The sequence below is a fragment of the Neodiprion pinetum genome, chromosome 4 (genome assembly GCF_021155775.2).
Source record: "Neodiprion pinetum isolate iyNeoPine1 chromosome 4, iyNeoPine1.2, whole genome shotgun sequence".
NCBI classification, from domain to species: domain Eukaryota; kingdom Metazoa; phylum Arthropoda; class Insecta; order Hymenoptera; family Diprionidae; genus Neodiprion; species Neodiprion pinetum.
In genome coordinates this window covers 20,081,856-20,100,853 of record NC_060235.2, presented here as the reverse complement: position 1 = coordinate 20,100,853, position 18,998 = coordinate 20,081,856, and the positions used below count along the sequence as shown (strand labels likewise).

Sequence of the window (18,998 nt, the reverse complement as noted above, 5' to 3'; positions counted from 1 at the left end):
TCATTGAAAATGAATAGTTTTTTTTTTTTTTTTTTTTTGCACGTTCGATTGTTGAGAAATATATACGCACACAAGATTATTACCACAGGTTTGTTAATCTGAAATAATAAATAATTGGCAAACTGTTTTTACATAACAGTATAAATAAATAATATTTAAAGTGTGCGGAGAAATTTTTGGGTTTCGCAAAATTGTTCCTGGTGTAGGAACGGTGAAAAAAAGGAAAATCTGATGGTCATGAATCACATGAGGAAATGAGCGAAACATTTTAATTGTGAAAAAAGAAAGACTGTGCAGTTGTTTAAGTGAGACAATGAATCGATTTCTTATTTCTTTTTTTTTTTCTTTTTTTGTTACTCAAGGCATTGAATTGCAAACTAATCGCCACGTTTTGCACCGTCTGCCACGGATCTTGAGCGTTTATTATAACGTGTATTACGGAAAGGAAAGGAAAGGAAAGGCCGGCATGTAGGAACGAATACTTTAACCTGTGTTATGTATGCATAAAATATATATATATACATATATGTATAAACATGTACGTACGTATGACGACACAATTTGTGGAGACAACTTTCACCACGTAACTCTCGAGTGATTACATATTACTGTACATTGCACCGTAACCAAAGTAAAAAAAAAATTCTCAAAAATATATTCAAAAAAAGGACGGATCAAATAGAATTTAAAAACACGAGTGATTTCATTTACTTGATCCCGCTTGCTAATTGAAGCTTCATTTTTTATTTCACCTGAAACAAGGTCAATTGTTTGGTACATATCAGTTTTATCCATATGTCCAAAGGAATTTGATCCAGTGAAATGATTGTTCCGGAATTTATTAGAACAAATGAACGTTGATTCCAAAGTTGATGATGTTCACTTATATTCATTGAATTAGTTTAAGAATGGTGGTTGGCTGGCCAAAATTTGTGAAATCTTTGTTAATCTTATCACAAGATAGTCGCGCATTGAATATTTATTACATTACCATATTCGTACGGTAGAAATATTTTTTCTAACGTACAAAAACAGAAAGTACAGGAATTATAAAAAAGAGATCGACGCTTCATTTCAAATCGCTTCAGAATTAGCAATTCTGAAATCTAGTAGATCCGATTGAATTTATTCTACGATGGCTCATTTTTTCAGAAGGACTTGTTCTAAGAATTCATTGAAGAAGATTTGGGTTTCTTTTTCAGTAGTCAATCCAATATTGAAATTTATTGATCATAATCAATATTCTTGCAATGTTATGAAATTAGATAATTAACTACGTGTATATGTATAATAAAAAGGTGTTCTGGTAAATTTGAGGATAAAATGGTCTTCGAACTAAAATAAGTTTGATGTAGTAAAATCAAACGATTTACTAGATCTTCTAAAATTTCGACGTGATTTGAAACTAAGAATCGGTATCCAAGCTTTTCTTAGAATTTTAATATTTTCAAAAATATTTTTACAACTCAAAAATATGACGATTTGTTAAATACTCAATGTACGACTATCTCGTAATAAAATTATTAAAAACTTCAATTTTCGGCCGATCATGCTTCTCAAATCATTGTTAATTAGTTGATCGTGCAAAATCTAATTTGTACAAAATACATTATTTAAAAGATATAATGCCTCATTTTCAACTCAAGTTATTACAAATATCGATCTATATTAAATGGTCCTACTTGTGACTAAGAATTTTTTCCTTCTTCCATGCACTGCGTCTGGTTTTACGGTATACTTGATGTACACATTTGGTGTCGTTTAAAATAGATTACCGCATGGTTTAAACACGAGTAGAGATGGGATGTGCGTGACGTGCGTTTGCGGTGGCGTTTTAGATTTAGAGTAACATGGACAATACGCAGAAAATCCGACTGCTTGTTATGTTTTCTTATTCATTCTGAGAAATGTTTAACGATGAAAAGTACGGTTCTAAATATATGCATATATAGTTAAACTAACATTAAAAGCAACAAGTACAGTTTTATCTAATTTTTGATAGGTTAATTGGTACAGAATTTCTTGAAATCTAATGAATATTTCACAGCTTACAACGGAATAAATTACTAACAAATTAGTCGAATCATCTAATATTTTCCTCTCCGTTTGACCATCTCGATTTGAATTTGTTTACGCTTGGGGAAGTCACGCTTGTTCTAAAAAATGAGAACAATTCTGTGTGCCAGGTAACGTAAATTTAGAAAAAGTTCTAAAAATAAACACCAAACCTTCTTATTGCTGGCTCGATTTTCAAGATACTTTGTTCATTGCGCACATTATTTACAAGTTCGTGTATATAATGTGAGTGATTTTACTTCAATTAAATTTATAAACTTTATCAAAGTTTTCAATACTACTGAATTGTTAATAAATAGCATTCATCAATTATACAAATAAATAAATTCATGACTATCAAGAAATTGGTCGAAGAATTGAATTTTTACTTAAAATCATGGAACTTCAATTTGTGAATTTTCCTGTTTTCTATTTTCGCGAATTAAGAAATAGATATATGTTTTTAAAAAAATATATATATAATAATAACAATAACAAAAATAATAATATTAAATCTATTTCGAACTGGACTGAAATAAAGTACAGCTTACGTTTTTTGATATTTCTTTTCGAGAATGTCAGTATAATGCATTCATTTGCAAATCATCGATAGATACTAGGAATAAAAAAGTCAAGAATCACAGTCGCCGAGTGGAAAATTTCAAAACAGATTAAGTAAAGAGGTGGAAAATTAATTAAAGTTTTCAGAAAGATGTGAAAAAAAAACAAAAAAAAAAACTTTCACAACAAGATAATTTCAAAATTCCATGTTCATGATCGAAAAAGAAAGAGAAAGAGAAATTACGATTCATTGTGAGGATTCAGAGTTGAAAAATTCACAACTGATATAAACGGTCGAAGAAAAAAATCTATAAAACAAAATAGCCGGCGAGTGTTTGAAATTTCGGAAACTTGCCTGAGAATGAAAAAAAATGTTTACATTACATGTTAGATCAGAACGAATAGAAAAGTAACGGGATTCTGGTGGAGTTTGCATGGTGTGCGCCATATACACACGAATTCAGTTACGCTCCGCAAAGTAGCAGCTGAAATAACGCTTCCGACACCGTACGCGACGTGTGTTTCATTTAATATATCGTATACATCGTACACAGTGTGAATCACGCCTTAAAAATGCGGGACGCGTGTCTCCCGAAGGAACATATGTGTGAAAAAAAAATAAAAAAATTGCAAGTAGCTGGAGCCCGTTGAAAAAAAAAAAAAGAATAAAATTTAACAAAAAACGAAACTCAAGCAGTATAAACGAAAGAGGAAAAAAACTTGTCCCGTACAAAATAACGCGTGATTCAGCTGCCTATCCGTTGATACATCCGACTTACACATATGCTGTATGTTTTTAATGATGATAAAAAATAAATAAATTGGCGTTTTTTCGTAAATCCTCGCTCAGTATATATATATTTATATGTATATATGTATACTAGGGTGCTTCGTTTGAGACGACTATCCTTTTTTTTTTCACTCCATAGACGAAATATCACTCTGAAGATATAAAAAAAAATTCCCACCAAAGCCTAGCTCTTAATTGTACTTTTAATTACTCGCTAAATGAATTTGAAATTTTCCCATTTAATTAACACGTAAAAATAATTTTTTTTTTGTCAATTATCTGTAGCATCGCGAGTTTTCATACTATTTAATTGACCATGGCCGGAAGTTTTAGAGTTTTATACAATGTACATGGAAGAATTGAAAATGGAATGAAAAAAAAAAAAAAAATAGTCGTCTTAAACGAAGCACCCTAAATTGTATGCAGTAGACGGTTTATATAATATATTACGAATATCGCATGCGTATACCTTATTCGAGACCTTTGGAAACGAATAATTTACGCTTGGTTAATGTTTCATGTGCCTACTATGTGTTATGTATACAACTATATGTGCGAACTCACATCGCTAGAATAAGTCAGGAACTCTGCGGAGAAGGGAAGGAGACAACAGGAAGTTGTGTGTGTCACTCGATTAATTACATATGCGTCGGTAGCCGCGTTTAGCGAACAAAAACAAAATTTTTTTTCTTCCTGTTTTCATTTTGTTCTGTTTCGTACGTCATGCTCGAGCTCTCACAAGTAAATTTCCGTCATTAAAGCGCGAGGTATTTTATACATGGTATTATAACCGTTGATGAGAGATCGAGAAAATAAATACGGAATTTTGATCAACTGATTATTTGACTAGATTTTTCACCGTATATAGTAAATTTGTTATATTTTTTTTTTTTATTATTATAAGCTGGACGAATTGATTGAAGATAAAATAAACCTCATTCAAAACTTGCGAATATTTTACTTTGATTAGTCGTTGAAGAAACACGAAAAAAAATTCTTTTACCAAGTCTATATTTGTTGCAATTTGACAATTGCAAAGGAAATGATTTTTTCTCTATTTACCGCTAGAAAACGATCAAGACTGTTGTTGAAAGAAAATATTATTCTCGTGATCTTTTGGCAGACTTTTGATACCGAGAATTCGGTAAAATTTAAGAATCTTACGGAGATTTGGGCGGACCAAGAATTTCACCTTGATCTTGTTCAATTGATCTTGTCAATTATTGAATAAACTTTAATGCCTCTCGTGGCAATTAATCTATAAAAACGTGACTCCTCTCTGATTCTTGTTATACATGTATAATAATACCAAGTGCATAATCAGGCACAAAGTAATTCAGTATAACTGCATACGGTTGAATCACGGGATGTGCGGTCTGTAACAATACTCATAAGGGATGTGAGTGATAGAGATATGATTGCGCGTTAGGAGATACACAGCCGCTGCACGAGATTGATAAAAGTGAGTGCGTATGTACCTACGATATGAACAATTAAACATACATCCATCACACATTTTCACATATTAAAAACAATACATTGTTTTTATTTGTTTTTTTTTTCTATGAAAAATTTAGAACATTTTCGAGTATATACGAAAATATTTCTAGCGAGATAAAAATTGGATCATTTAATCAAATCGTTATGAAATATTACAAAACTCGAGAATCTTGAAAAATTTCTACCGATTTACTTTACGCTATCCCATTTTCATCTTGGTCTAGAAATTTCAGATCAAACCTCAATATGTCTACTTTTTGATGCAAAAATAAAATTAAGAGAAAAACGTATTTTTTTTTCCAACTCCTGAGATTCTGCCTTGAAATAAATTTCATGTTTTTGGAAGATTGGACTCTTTTATGTGAAAAACAAATTTGGTCATATTTCTATTGCGAGGACAGCAAGTGCTGGACATTCGGAAACGGTAAGGCGCAAAAGTTTAGAGATCGGACGGTCGTTATTTCATATCTAATAATAAGTGAAAAGTTTTATCTATGACTAGCCATTCACTCTACTATACAATACTTGCAAAAACTGGATGCTATCGGTATTAAGATTATTATAACTATATTGCGCCTACGTATATATACAATTGAAGAGGAAAATTAAACAAGGCTGCAAATCCCATTATTTTTTTTTTTTTTTTCAAAATAATTTTCTTCTTCGCAAATCATTAGCCCTGGCACACGCACAAATACTTTGAAATCAAAAATTTTTCCTGCTGTAAAAAATACTACTTTTAGCCTTTTTTAATTCTCATCTTCAATCGTCCAATCGGGCTAATCGATCGAGACAAGTTAATCGAATTAGTGGGAGATACCCGCATGTTATACGCATAATTACGACGGTGCCGAGTATCCTAGTGGTATTAAGGTTATCGAACCGAGGAGGACCGCGATCCTCACCGGAAGTGGTCAGTTTCAATGGACTGGATTGAGTGGCGATGCGGGGCAGTGTACGAACTTCCCGTGACCGACAGATAAGATTGTCATAAGAAGAGCAGTAAAGACAATGAGATAAGATATTAATTAGGGTATTTTTTGCGTTGATATATAAAGACGTAGGAAATTATGTTTCGAAATGAATCACGTGTGGCTGTGTAATCGGACAGTTGAATTGTTGTGACGAATGATCAAGATGATAGAAAAAATAACAAAAAATAAAAAAAAAACATATCAGTAATAGAACGAAATTAATGTGATGATATCACATGATCAGATAAGAAAAAAAAGTTCTCAATCAATTAATGATAATTAGTTTATAAATTGAGAAAAATTGTAAATTCTTTGCAACAGAAATCGAGAAAATATACGAAGGAAATAAAATTCGAGGAAAAATCAATCGAACCTCGGTACACCTGAGTTTGAATTTTTTTTTTTTTTTTTCTTCATACTCTAATGAAAAACGTAGACGAACGATGAAAAATTCGTGTAAGACGAATATTAACAATATGCCAAGTCTTCTGTTAACATGGACAAGACATTCGACGTTTACCGCGTAACATGTCGCGTTCTATTATCTACTTGACGGAGATTTAATCTTCTTCACCCCCCCCCCCCCCCCCCCCCCCCCCCCCAGATTAGTCACGCCTTAGGAGAGGCGTCACACGGCGACGACGCTGGACTACGAACGTCGGTTCAAAGAAAAAAGGAAAACTAACGAGAAGGAAAGATACATCTGACTAATCCTAATGCAAAGAATGCAATCAGAAAAAAATTCTGAGAAAATTTTCCACTTCCGTCGCTATTTACTTTTTGCATTTATTTACCCCCGTTCCCCTTATTCTGCATTTTACTCGTGTGTACAGTGAACTGTATAAATTTATCTCCGTGCAATAGTTGAGTCATTATGATATCTGAACAGGAAAAATATACGTGAATAAATACAGAGGCTGGATGTTTTCATTAATCGTGCTTTTCACCGACCGGTTGAATCCAGAAACAAGGTGCCAGGACCAATAAATGACCAAGAAATAATAATCCGAAGTAATAACTCGAAAAAAAAATATAACACAGGAGAAAAACAATCACACTAAAGTAACCCATGAAAAAATTGACACGTGTGAAATTTAATTTCATTTAATTATGTGTCAATTTTTTGACGTGCTGGAGTTATTTTTTTTTCTTTTTTTTTTTTCTTTTTATAATTGTATTCGTTTTCGTACGGGTTTCATTTTGTTGAGGTTATTTTTAGATGGCTTGTTTTTAAGCGGGTTAATAACATCGGTCATCCGCGAACGCGAATATCAACCTACAATGACGGAAGAATTGACTTTTTCCAAACGATTTCGAACCGTTGATATTCATGGGACCGAGCTTAATCTACACTAGAGTTTATTTCATATTTGCTGCACCGTAAACCAGCCTTGAAACTCTGCTCGATCAGCAACCCCATGCGAGGGGGCGACACGGTTATTGAGGGGCTTTACGGATAAAGGGTGCAGGAGCTTGTGCCTCGTGTATAAAAGAGTGACGCATTCACAGCCCGTTTTTATGTCGTAGTCGCAATCATTGAGAAGGAATAAAACACACGCGAAAAAAAATTATTTTTCTCTAAGAAACTCGAACATAAAATATACAAAATTTATCGCTAGTATAAAACTGGGATGAAGATTTTACTCGTAGCCTGTTTTTTTTTTTTTCTGCTTTGGATCTAAGTTATTTACATTTGTTGAGAAATCTGGTTATATAAAAAGAAGACAGTTGATAAATTTTGCACCATGTATTGCATAAAAAGGTAAACGAAGGAAAAGAAAAAAAAAACAGAGCAATAGAAAGCTTTCGTTTCGATTTTTGTATTGAAACTGCGATTTTAATGATCCTGGGGCTAAGTTTTCTCTGTCCCTTTACTCATCCAACGACTCCAATTTTTCCTCATCTCTTGAATCTTTTTTTTATGAATTTTGACAAGAAATAATAGAAAATTAAAGAAAATATCAACACTGTGATAATTGTAACAAAATTTGTCTGTTACAAAAAAGTAACTCAATTCACAAATTTATAAAAATTTCCAGCCATGGAATTTATGTCAACATATGTTCGCCAAGGATTATCATTGAAAAGAATTACGTATATATTTATTCTACTCTTTTACCCTGCAAAAAATTATATCCTCAACCCCTGTGCGGCTACATATTAAATATTCTCCGACCATATACTAAACATTCCTGGTTTTTCACCCCCTGCGTATTACAATCGAGGTTCTACTGTACATCACTGTGCACATGGTGACCCACCCACATTATACCTTGCAAATGAGACTTGGGCTCGAAAGCTATGCGTTTCGCCCCTTCTGCAATACACGCAGCCGAGTCTCGTCGTCTGCAGGAATTGATGCGCCGTATATAATACACTCGTTGAAATGCGAATACGCGTGTGTTTGCGTGCGTTAAACGTACGAGGGAAATAATCACGCAAGGATCCGCTAAAAGGGGGCTGAAAACTCCAGTCTCCTACAGGTTGAAAAAAAATGAAGAAGAAAGCTTCGAGTGAATTTAGCCAAAAGAAAAAAAAAAAAAAAAACCAGCCGCAGTTCGGAAACGGTTTTCTTTGCGATTGCTCAATTATTTTTTCTTCATTCTTACTTCCTTTGTGATCGTTTATCGTAATGTACATAAATATATACGTTCGTGTAAGCGCGTATGAATCAGACAATAAAAAGATATGTAATTCAAGAAAAAAGCAAAACAGAATTGTAAGAGATGATAATAATTCAGGCTACAGCTTGTGAATAAAAAAAATCAAGAAATTGTTTAGAGCATGCAGATACCTCGAGACATTACAAAGAAATTCTGCACGACTGAAGTGAGCGCGAAATTCAACGCAGCAAGCGAAATTCTACATCGCATGTACGCAGACAAATTCGTTGTTTCTTTCTTGCGATGCATATATATATACATACTTGATTTTATTTAATGCATTTATATACTTCAAGGAAAGAAGAAAACAATTTACGAAATTCTCAATTCTGTTAACGTGCAAAATATTGTGCGCAGATTTTTACTAAAATGGTTCATTTTATTTAAAAAGCTATGTTTCATAAAATCAATCAAACAGATTTTATTTTTCTGAGTAGTTGATTCCATTACGACATTTGACATAGTGTTTAATAATCAATATTGATACGATGTGGTAAAAATGAATATAAAATAAAGTGTGGTAAAAAACGTAAAGAAACATGTAAATTAAAATGTAAAAAATTGTAGAGTTGATTAAACGAATCTAGTAGACTTTTATCAATTTTAAAGCGATCTGAAATGAAGCATAAATGGTTTAGATCTTATTTATAATTGCAGAATTTTCTGTTTTTGTATTTCCAAAGAGATTTTTGTGGCCCACGAGCATGATAATTTGATAAATAAATAAAGATGATGAAATTTTTACTCATCTAATTGTAAGCTCAGCTGTTGGAAATCGTGCGAACATCGATTTATACATCAGCTCTCAAAAAATCTAGCAGACATTAACTTTTGGTACGCAAACTGCGCCAATGCATATTTCTAGAGTTGCAGTCTAAGGAGGTTATAGTCGTAGCAGAGAGTCAGGGGCCCGAAATGAGACCACAATTTTAACGGAGTGTCACTGTCATACCGGAAGTGGGTAATCAATTTAGAAGTTTGGTCACAAACAACATATAAATCCATATTAAACATAACGGAGGGCGTCGATCGTGTGTGTAAGATACCTAAAGTAAACGGTGCCTCGAAATATATTCTTTTAACCAATCTGTTAAACAAATAATAAATTTATCAAATATATATTTTGAAGAAAATGAAAATTGGTTTTATCCGTTACTATTATTTCTCATTACGATCACTGTTACTATATTTTCTTGCAACTGTTGCGAAGATTTAATGCTTGGGCGACAATAAATTGATGTTAAAGTCTTGTTTAACTAAAAAAGTAGAGCGAACCGAGCAAACTGATTTCGCGTTGCAATTACTAAAAAAGGATCGAGAATAGCGCAAAATTGTTAGGCGTACCTCGTTTTTCGTAATTCCAACTGAATTTACTGAATTTTTCTAGTTACGGTAACAAATGAAATTTTTATCGGTGTATACGCGTACAAGTACAAATATTTATACGTGTAGAAATTGTTTCCAGAGAAATAAACGATTAGAAAAGACAACTCACTACAACTTGTGGGTCTGTAAACTTCCGTTATATCTCGAATTGCGATGTAAATAGTTACAAGAAACATATTTGCCCAGGATGTATATAAACTGCAAATGTGTTAGTGAAGATAATTCATATTCACTTTGCCAAAACAATGAAGATAAACGTATCTACATAATTGTATAAACACAACTTGGACATGAGGACGTACGTATGTACTGAAATAAGATAGTTGCGCAGTAAATTATAATTTAATTGTAACTGACAAATCGATTGGAGGAATAAATAAAATAAACAGATTTAATTCTCTGTACAAGCTTTTCACTTCACTGCAACACGTAATTTAGATAGATACCTGATCAGCGATAGTTCATCGATATCTAATATCTAGAAAAATTATTTAAATATAATATGCCATGTATATTAATTACGGGTATGTGAATAAATTTTTGTACCTATTTTATTTATACGATAGAAAATTTCAGAAAGCGAAGTACTATGAACATATAATTTATGATCAGGTTTGAAATCTTTTAATCATTCTTGCTCTTGCAGCCGAGTGTCTAATTACGTTGAAACTAGTTTCACTGCAGCTTGCTGGTCAAGTCATCGGTTGAAAATGTATACGTGAAATTTTAGTAGATCAAACGTGATATAAACTACAAGGAAAGTAAACGTTGTTTTTTTATTTTTTTAATCAAATGTCCTGACGCTTTAAAAATGAGCCGTCACAAAATTCATGTTCAATTTGTTTGTTTTTTAGTTTTATACGAATAGAAAAACTTGTGACTGGTTTGAAAAGAAATTTATTGCGTATACGCGTATTATGAAACGATCGCTTTTTTCGTCGATGCGAAAATGTTTCAATGCACATATTTCTATTTTACTTGTTTTTTTTTATTTCTTCTAACAATCAATTTTGAAACGGATATTGAGGTTTCAAGAAAAAAACTGTCAACTTCAAATTTCTTGTAAAAAGAGATTGAGAAAAGCACAGAGTTTTTGTTCCTATTTTCGAGTCATAAAGTTCGAAACATTTTTACTTCTCACAAACGAACGATGCACGGCACGTTTCGATTACAACAATTGTTACTATTCGTTTAGAAAAGAAAAAAAAAAAAAAGTTTCCTTTGAAATACAAATCTATGTATGCATTAACGAATCAAAGAGAATTCTGTGAGAAACGGTGAGAGAAAAACTTTAACCTTGAGCAAAATTACTTGAAGCTCAAATTTACACTCCAAATAACATATGATTTTTATGACGATCAAGATAACGGCGATTAAAATTTCAATTAAAACAAAAGTAAATAAATAAAATGAATAATCTGGCAACGAATATGATCTCGCCTGGCGTATATAATGAATTCTATACATGTTTGATACGTGAAGAGTATCGTATATTGTTTAAAGCCGAAAGCACGGTGTAGGATTCTCAAGGGTTGTGTTTATTTTTGTACCATCATCATAACTCGTTACACGTACCCGAGCAATATGGTCTTTGCACGAGCTGCGTGAAAAAATTTTACACGCACATGTGTTAAGGGAAAAAACAATCAGAAATAATTATGAGGTACTTCTTTTTTGCATTTTTTGATTAAACAGTAATTGAAACAATAAAAACAGATTGAAAACTATGAAAATGTGACGTCATTAACGTTGCTGAGAAATGTTTGTATAACATATTACGCGAATTCAGTGAAATTCAATTCGAGTTTGTAACTTTTTTCATTGTTAAAATTGACAATTTTGCGTTTCTCTGCTTATAAATACACATATAAAATGGATTTGTCTACAGAAAGAGAAGATCCAAGTTGTCGTCTTAAAATATAATAGGTTAAAATAACTGAAATCTGAAAACACAAAAACTGAACAGGTAATTTATAGAATACACGAAGAGAAGAAAAGAAACTAAAGTAACTGGTAGAATTATGGAAATAAAATCGATAACGTGAGCTGTGATTTTTTCGAAATTCTGTTTCCAAATATTGATTCAATTCTTTTAAATTCCTCAGGCAAAAGAATCAGTTCAATTCTATTATTATTACACATGAGCTCGAATTTTCAGCAATAATATTGAGAAAAACGAAAACAACGAAAAACATTTAACTGTGCTCCACGGTTTAACAAAAATTAATCTGCCACCTCTTAGTTTTTGAATTGTTATACTTGAGGTAGAAAAAAAAATAATTATTTTTCCATCGGCTAAATTTAAGTCACCAGATTAATAACTTGATAAGTTAATATAATCAGCCACTTTTTTTCCTGTTTGTCATTTGAAATAAATAATAAATAAGTCAATTTCTCAACAAACTTCCCGACTTTTTATTCTTCTCTTTCTTCTGCATGTTTTCCGCAGTTCGGCATATAGTAAACGACCTTGGACCAGATCCAGAAGGAAAATATATATACATACGACATTATACGAGGTACATAAAATATCGAACCGGCGTGTTGACACACATAGATACGTATGTGTGTAGTTACATACATTTCGAAAGATCTTCCTTCAATCTGTAACCCGTTCCGTTTCACCGCAGCTCAACTTGACCTCATTTTCCGTCTTTTATCTCTTCAGATACATACTTAACTTTCAACTTGCGGAAAATTCGTCTTCCCGAATTCCTCGTCGAGTATCGATGGTGAGTAAAATTTGTTTGTTACTTTCTCTCTTCCTTCTTTCCTCTTTATCTCTTTCATTTGTATACCGTACACGCACATCCACGATTAACTCTACGTGGCAAAGATACTTGACCGAAAATTAATCAATGAATAAAACAACATGTGTGAACACCTAATTTATACGATGATCGAACCGCGCTTAAGTTAAGGATTATGGGAATAGAATATCAGATATTCCCGATCTAATAATTTGAGCATCTTGATTGTAGCGAAAAATATTTTTTTAGCCTAATGAAAATCGATTTTAATTCTATATCAAACGTTCCATTAATTGATAGACAAATATTTATTAGGTTTAAGAAGTTCAATTCAAGTATGTTATTAAAAATTAAACTGTATAACAATTCAATGTTCTGATTTAAATAAATTTATAGATTTAATCACGTACAAATTTAAATGAAACAAACCACAGTTCGAAACTATTCAACTAAATAGCAATTCTTAGCTATATCCAGGGGATTCTAATGCGTTTGTTTCGCAATAATTCGTTGTACGTATTATATATTATACAATATACAATTCCTTTCGATTATTACGAACTGGATTGCAAAATAAAGCTAACAATATGAAAAAAGAAAATGGTCTACAAGAAGGTAAAATTCTATATATACGTAAAATACAAAAGTTGTGCAAGGTATTTACGGCTGCATACCATAATAAATACATGTATATGTATGCGAGCAACTTAAACGAATTGCATAACGATGCTAGTTGCGTTATTATAAGCCGCAGTTGTGGTCAACTATTTTCTATCACACCTTGTTTCAGTTGTAATATTCGCAATCGGTATTACAAAGCTATGATTAGAGGAAGTTTTTTGAATGAAATGTTTAGTATGCCTGTTCAACGATGGTGTATGAACCAAAAGTATTTTGTTCGTTGATTTAATTCGATTCAATATGCATGAAGGATATATAAATTCCCTTCATCGATTGGACGGATGTTAAATTATTATTCAGGAATAGATTATAAGTAATTGAATCATCATGTTTTACGGGATTAAATTATTATATTCCATTCAATCTATATTAAATTAAAATAGATCGAAGCTACATAAAAATAAGCAGAGAATCTTAGACTCGACTTGGAGGTTCTCTTAGTTTTATACGTTGCAGTTCCACAAATGGAGCAGCTGCATACAATGATGTAATGATAAAAACAGTGAATATAATATCTAAGAGATGTTGGAAGAAAGAGAAAAAGAAATGAAAGAAAAAAAATTAACCGCAAAGAATGCAACTTGGAAAGTTTGATTTTAATGACCGTATTGTTTTTTCAGAGAAAAAATGCAATAAAATCCACAGACATTTTTCCGAACGACAAAATTTCGTGGCAACAATTTTTTGTTCACGTACAAGTGTGTATAATGTGCATAAAAATTATTATTTACATATACATACATTTATTTATACATACCATTGTGTAGTACGAAAGTTGTATGCACATGGAAAGTTCACCGCGATGATGTTGCGGGTAAATGCAGGATAATATTGATATAACGCATATTGTTTATAGTTTGAACTGCGGAGATAAAATACAACGGTACACGAAAAAACAATCTGTTCAAACAGGAAAATAAATTGATGAGATTCGAAAGAAACGAATGAATCAACAAATTTATTTGGAGAGAAGAAGACGATAGTTTTGTTTCTCTGAAAGTTTTTTTTTCATTATGTGACTACACGTACGAAGGTAAAAATGTTTATATACCGACCATTTGAGAATATCCCAATTATTGAAAACCATAATAAGATCAATTATAAGAAATAAGAGAATTTACGACTTAGAAACTATTTTATTCGGTGGTTCGATTTCATAATCGATATAATTACTTTACTTCATCACTGATATTATATCGCTTGTAAAGATCGTTGCGGATTTTCCTGATTCACGCATAGATAAACAATAACAAAACATTATAATAATCAATAAGAAAAAAAAAAGAAAAAAAAAAACGAAATGTGATAGACTGTTAATCGCTTCTATGAGAAGTAACCGTTGTCTTTAAATTAGGAACATCGTCATGGAATTCGTGGAGTGATATCGACATTCAACGTTTTATCTACAAACCATTTGAAGAAAGTATTTTCGATAAAGACTAGTCGAACCTTATCTCAAATTTGAAGCGAAGAATAATTTGCTGTATAGTTGAATTAATACTGCAACGAATTTTTTCACGCAGGCTAAAAAGTATTAAGTAGTGTTTAAAAGGCGGAAGATTATTTCAATGATTAAAAAAAGCGTCCATGCACACTTGGAGGAAATTCCAGTGGATTAAATACGTTACAGTAATGTTGATAAACTAATATATCTAGATGCATTCAAAAATATTTTTTAAGTAATTCAGCATTTACGATAAGAGTGCGGGAAAAATATTCTTTGAACTCCTGAGTAATTAATCTCTTTTTGGCTCATCGCAAAATTTCTATCTCAATTACGTCAAATTATTACACGGTACGTCGATATTATATTTATGACCACACTAATCAAGAAATTAGCGAATATTGATTCGTCATAAAAACTGTCTCATTAGTTTGACATTTTACATGCTGAATAGCCCGATAAGTAATTCCAAACATTCCCAGTGTCGATTAGACAGTGAACTTCGACCCAGTGATATTTTCGGGATACTTTAGCGTGTGACTATAATAAGCTTACGCTGTGGTGATAAAATGCATAGTAATTTTGTCGCGCGGGCTTGTCATTTATTATTTATTGTTGCCGATGTCTATTTTACACAGTGTGTAATCACAGCGAAAAACAATAAAATACAGAAATTAAAATAGAAAGAGTAATCTGTGACTGAAGTCAGTCAAGTTGTATTTAATCAAAGCAAAGAGTTTCTTTCGTACTGAAAAATTAGGTTTTGAATCCGACGAATTTTAAATGATAAAAAAGGCCAATTATTGTATAATAATCTCAGAGCGATCGCGTTGTTTTAATATATATATATGTATTATTTCGAAATGAGATAAACAGGCATAGGTCGTACAATTTTAATTAATTCCAATGCAATTTTTTGCCGAATGAATTCTTCGCAGATTAACATAAATATACTGGACACATGACAATATTAAAAAAATATATCACCTGATTTGTACAGAACTTATTCACGCACAAAATTTGTCTTAGTTAATAATTAGTTATTAATTAAGGTCATGGAGAGGAAGCGAAATTTGATATAAATTGTGACTCCTATGCACAAAATTGGGAAAAATAATACGAAATGATCTCCAAAACTCGTGTAAATTTTCTGAACGATCGATCTCGCACTAGTTTGCAAGCTTTTCAATTACACAAGGACGGCTTTTTGGTACAAAAAACTCCGATCACAAATCGGGACTATTTTCAATAAACGTAGTAAAGTATCCTCTCTTATTTAACTCTTTCACCACTAAGAATTGAATATTTCATTTGAATGTACGATTTTGAATTACTTTTATTCATCACTTTAAGGATCAATAAAATTCGTCTCGATCTGCAATTCGAGGATCACTTTTTGAATCTTGATTTCAGCGCGGATTTGTTTTTTTCGACAATTTAATGGACTGCGCGATGTTTGATACATCCTACATCGGATTGATTGATCAATTGGCTTTGCTGCACTTTAGAGTCACGACAGGAACGAAACAAAAGAGAAAGAAACAGAATAACGACCTCGAATCTCGTCGAAGTGACGCAGAGGAAAAGTGAGCTCGGTGAATATTCTGAGCGAAGGTCAGAACCGCCTCCTTCTTTTCCATCTTACTCGCGATGTCGTTTAATTGAAGATCAGAAGCTGAGCACGAGGAAGAGAGACCAGAAGAAGAAAGAATAAAAACGGTATATACCTTGTGTCAACCTCATCATCGTTATTTTTTTCTCATACGCCGCAGTTTGTTTTTTTAATCGTGGAACATTACAATAATAACCTTTTATCATTGTGTTTCCTTCCACACTCTCGCAGTTAAAGTGCAATGCGCTCAATCGCTTGCGACAACATAAATTAATTATCTCTGAATTGTCTGTTGCGCAATTGCAATATATATATGTATAATGTATATATACCACTTTCGCAATGTGCTGGGTAAAAATGAAACAAAATTTATAAAACAAAGAGTGAATTAATAATTCTTTGCAAACAAAAGCAAAACCGGATTAACTACAATCGGTTTCTAGACAATATATAAGGTATACGTAATGAACTAATAACGCAGAAGAAATTGAAAATGACTTGCGTTGATACGAACTATTCAGTGATAAATCTAATATCTCTAATATAATCTTCTGATGTTTACACTTCACGTAACGTAATAATGATCGCAGTCCGTACGTTGGATGGTGTGTCGATAAATATATTTCTTTCAAATCGTGGTTGTGCAATTAAGTTTACGGTGAAAATGAGCAATTGTCGTCGTTTGTCCAATTTTAGCGTTTTTCAGAATTGAAATAACTATATGAAGAACAATAAATTATACGGTAATTTAATTTCTCTAATATGATGGATAATTACGAAGTTGAAGTTAGTAGCAAAATTTTATATTACAATTTCAAGCGGCTCTGTTGTGAAATCGTGACACAGTGACGTTTCTAAAATATGCTTTGGGTTATTACAGTTCACTGAATTTCAAAAGATCCTAAAATTTTGAAATAACAATTTTTCTATGAATACACGAAGAGAAAAAAATCATTGAAATAACTATATTTGTGGTCACGGGCGACGAAGTAAATATCTACATATTTGTGTCAATTCTAGATTTATTAGTCCAACAAAATTTGGTTGAAATCAACTAAACGTGTTGGTATGGTTACAAAATAATGTTATTAGCTTCAACCTCGACCATAAATTGAAATATTTTGTTGAAACTCGTTGGTTCCAAATTGGTTTCGAAATCAAATAGGTCATCGAAGGTTCGAACGAAATTTGACTTCCTATACTTTCTCTCATCGTTTCTGACATTCTGAGCATTTTTGGGCCACATCAGCACCGGGTTACCCTAATGAAAATTTCTACTACTACTACTACTACGAATTTTTCCAGAAATTGGAACATTTCGTGTCATTTCGTGTACAAAATTGTAAGCATGCATAGTTTTTCACGAATAATTGTTGACTTTCTTTAAAAATCGTAGTATCTTGTAGATTTTCAGTGAAAAAATACAAATTTTCATGATAATTTAGGCGTATTTACAATTTTTCGTACAAATTCATGCGATGCGATCCAATTTCCCTAAAAATTCGTAAAAAATCGTAGAAATCATTTTCACCAGAATAGCGTTTCCTCGCGTCATTGCGACGCGAGAGGTAGACTCAACTTGTCAGAACAGTGCGAACCACCTGCGGCTTCCAGCCAGTGGTTCAACCGCGTCGTGCGTAACAACGACCTTCGTCTCACCGTATAGAAAGAGAAAGAATGACGGAGATCGAGAGAAGCGAGTCAGTCACGTGACAATAATGATACTTAAAACACGGCGATCGTCATCTCTCAAAGCGTTCGGCCGGGATGAAAACAAAAAACGGCTGCATTCCGCACGCTTCGCACGGTGTTCCAGGCCCTCGAACGAGGGCACAAAGAACCGACGAGGGGGCAACGCACCGCGTCACAATCTGGTACCAGAAACTAGATTCCACAACCACTGTCGGGGGACGAGAGAGGGATGGGGGGAGAAAGAGAGGCGATTATACGCTGCAATCTCTCTTTCTCTTTCTCTCTCCGCTACAGCGGCAGTTGTAACGGTTCATTAATACCGCAGGCCGAAGCTGGGATGCCAGCAACGAAGATCAGAACGAGGACACTTGGATAAACACTTACATTACTTGTTGAGGGGTAAATCCGTTCCAAGGGCTCTCGGTTTCCCTACTTTGCACTGGATCTTGAAATCGGTGACGTTTGATTCACTGCGGTAGCTCAGAATGCAATCGGCGGATCTGATCGCTCACCAAAAAACACTCACGCACTCCACTACAAAGCTCACTTTCGGTTATTTCCACTTTTTCACTGTTTATCGACTATCGCTGATATATCCAGCACCAAACTTTCTGCAGAGGAGGATCTAGCCGCACTGAATCGAAACAAATTCTCGAGCGTCCCTCGGCCAGAGCGAATAGTTTCACACGTATCCGCTGGTGGCGCTGGCGATGTAACTTTTTCCGTCTGGCGGCTCTCTCGGAGAACTTCAAACGAACTTCGATGCCAGTTATCGCGTGTAGATCGAACCTCTCGAGACAAGGTAAGGATAGGCATCTGTTGTACCGACGCTACGAATGTTTGCCGTGGTTGTGGAATTGGATTCGTCTGATTTAATTGCAAAACTTATA

The 18,998-nt window shown here is 33.1% G+C and overlaps 1 protein-coding gene across 3 annotated transcripts in view; it reads right to left on the bottom strand.

Annotated features, from left to right (window-relative positions):
* Positions 1-18,769, bottom strand: part of drpr (multiple EGF like domains draper) — a 47,430-nt gene extending 28,661 nt beyond the window's left edge. For all 3 annotated transcript variants that reach the window (XM_046624572.2, XM_046624573.2, XM_046624574.2), the window contains exon 1: positions 18,493-18,769. The gene's annotated coding sequence lies outside the window, so the exon portion shown is untranslated. The remainder of the gene's footprint in view (positions 1-18,492) is intronic.
* Between the last annotated feature and the right edge of the window lie 229 nt (positions 18,770-18,998).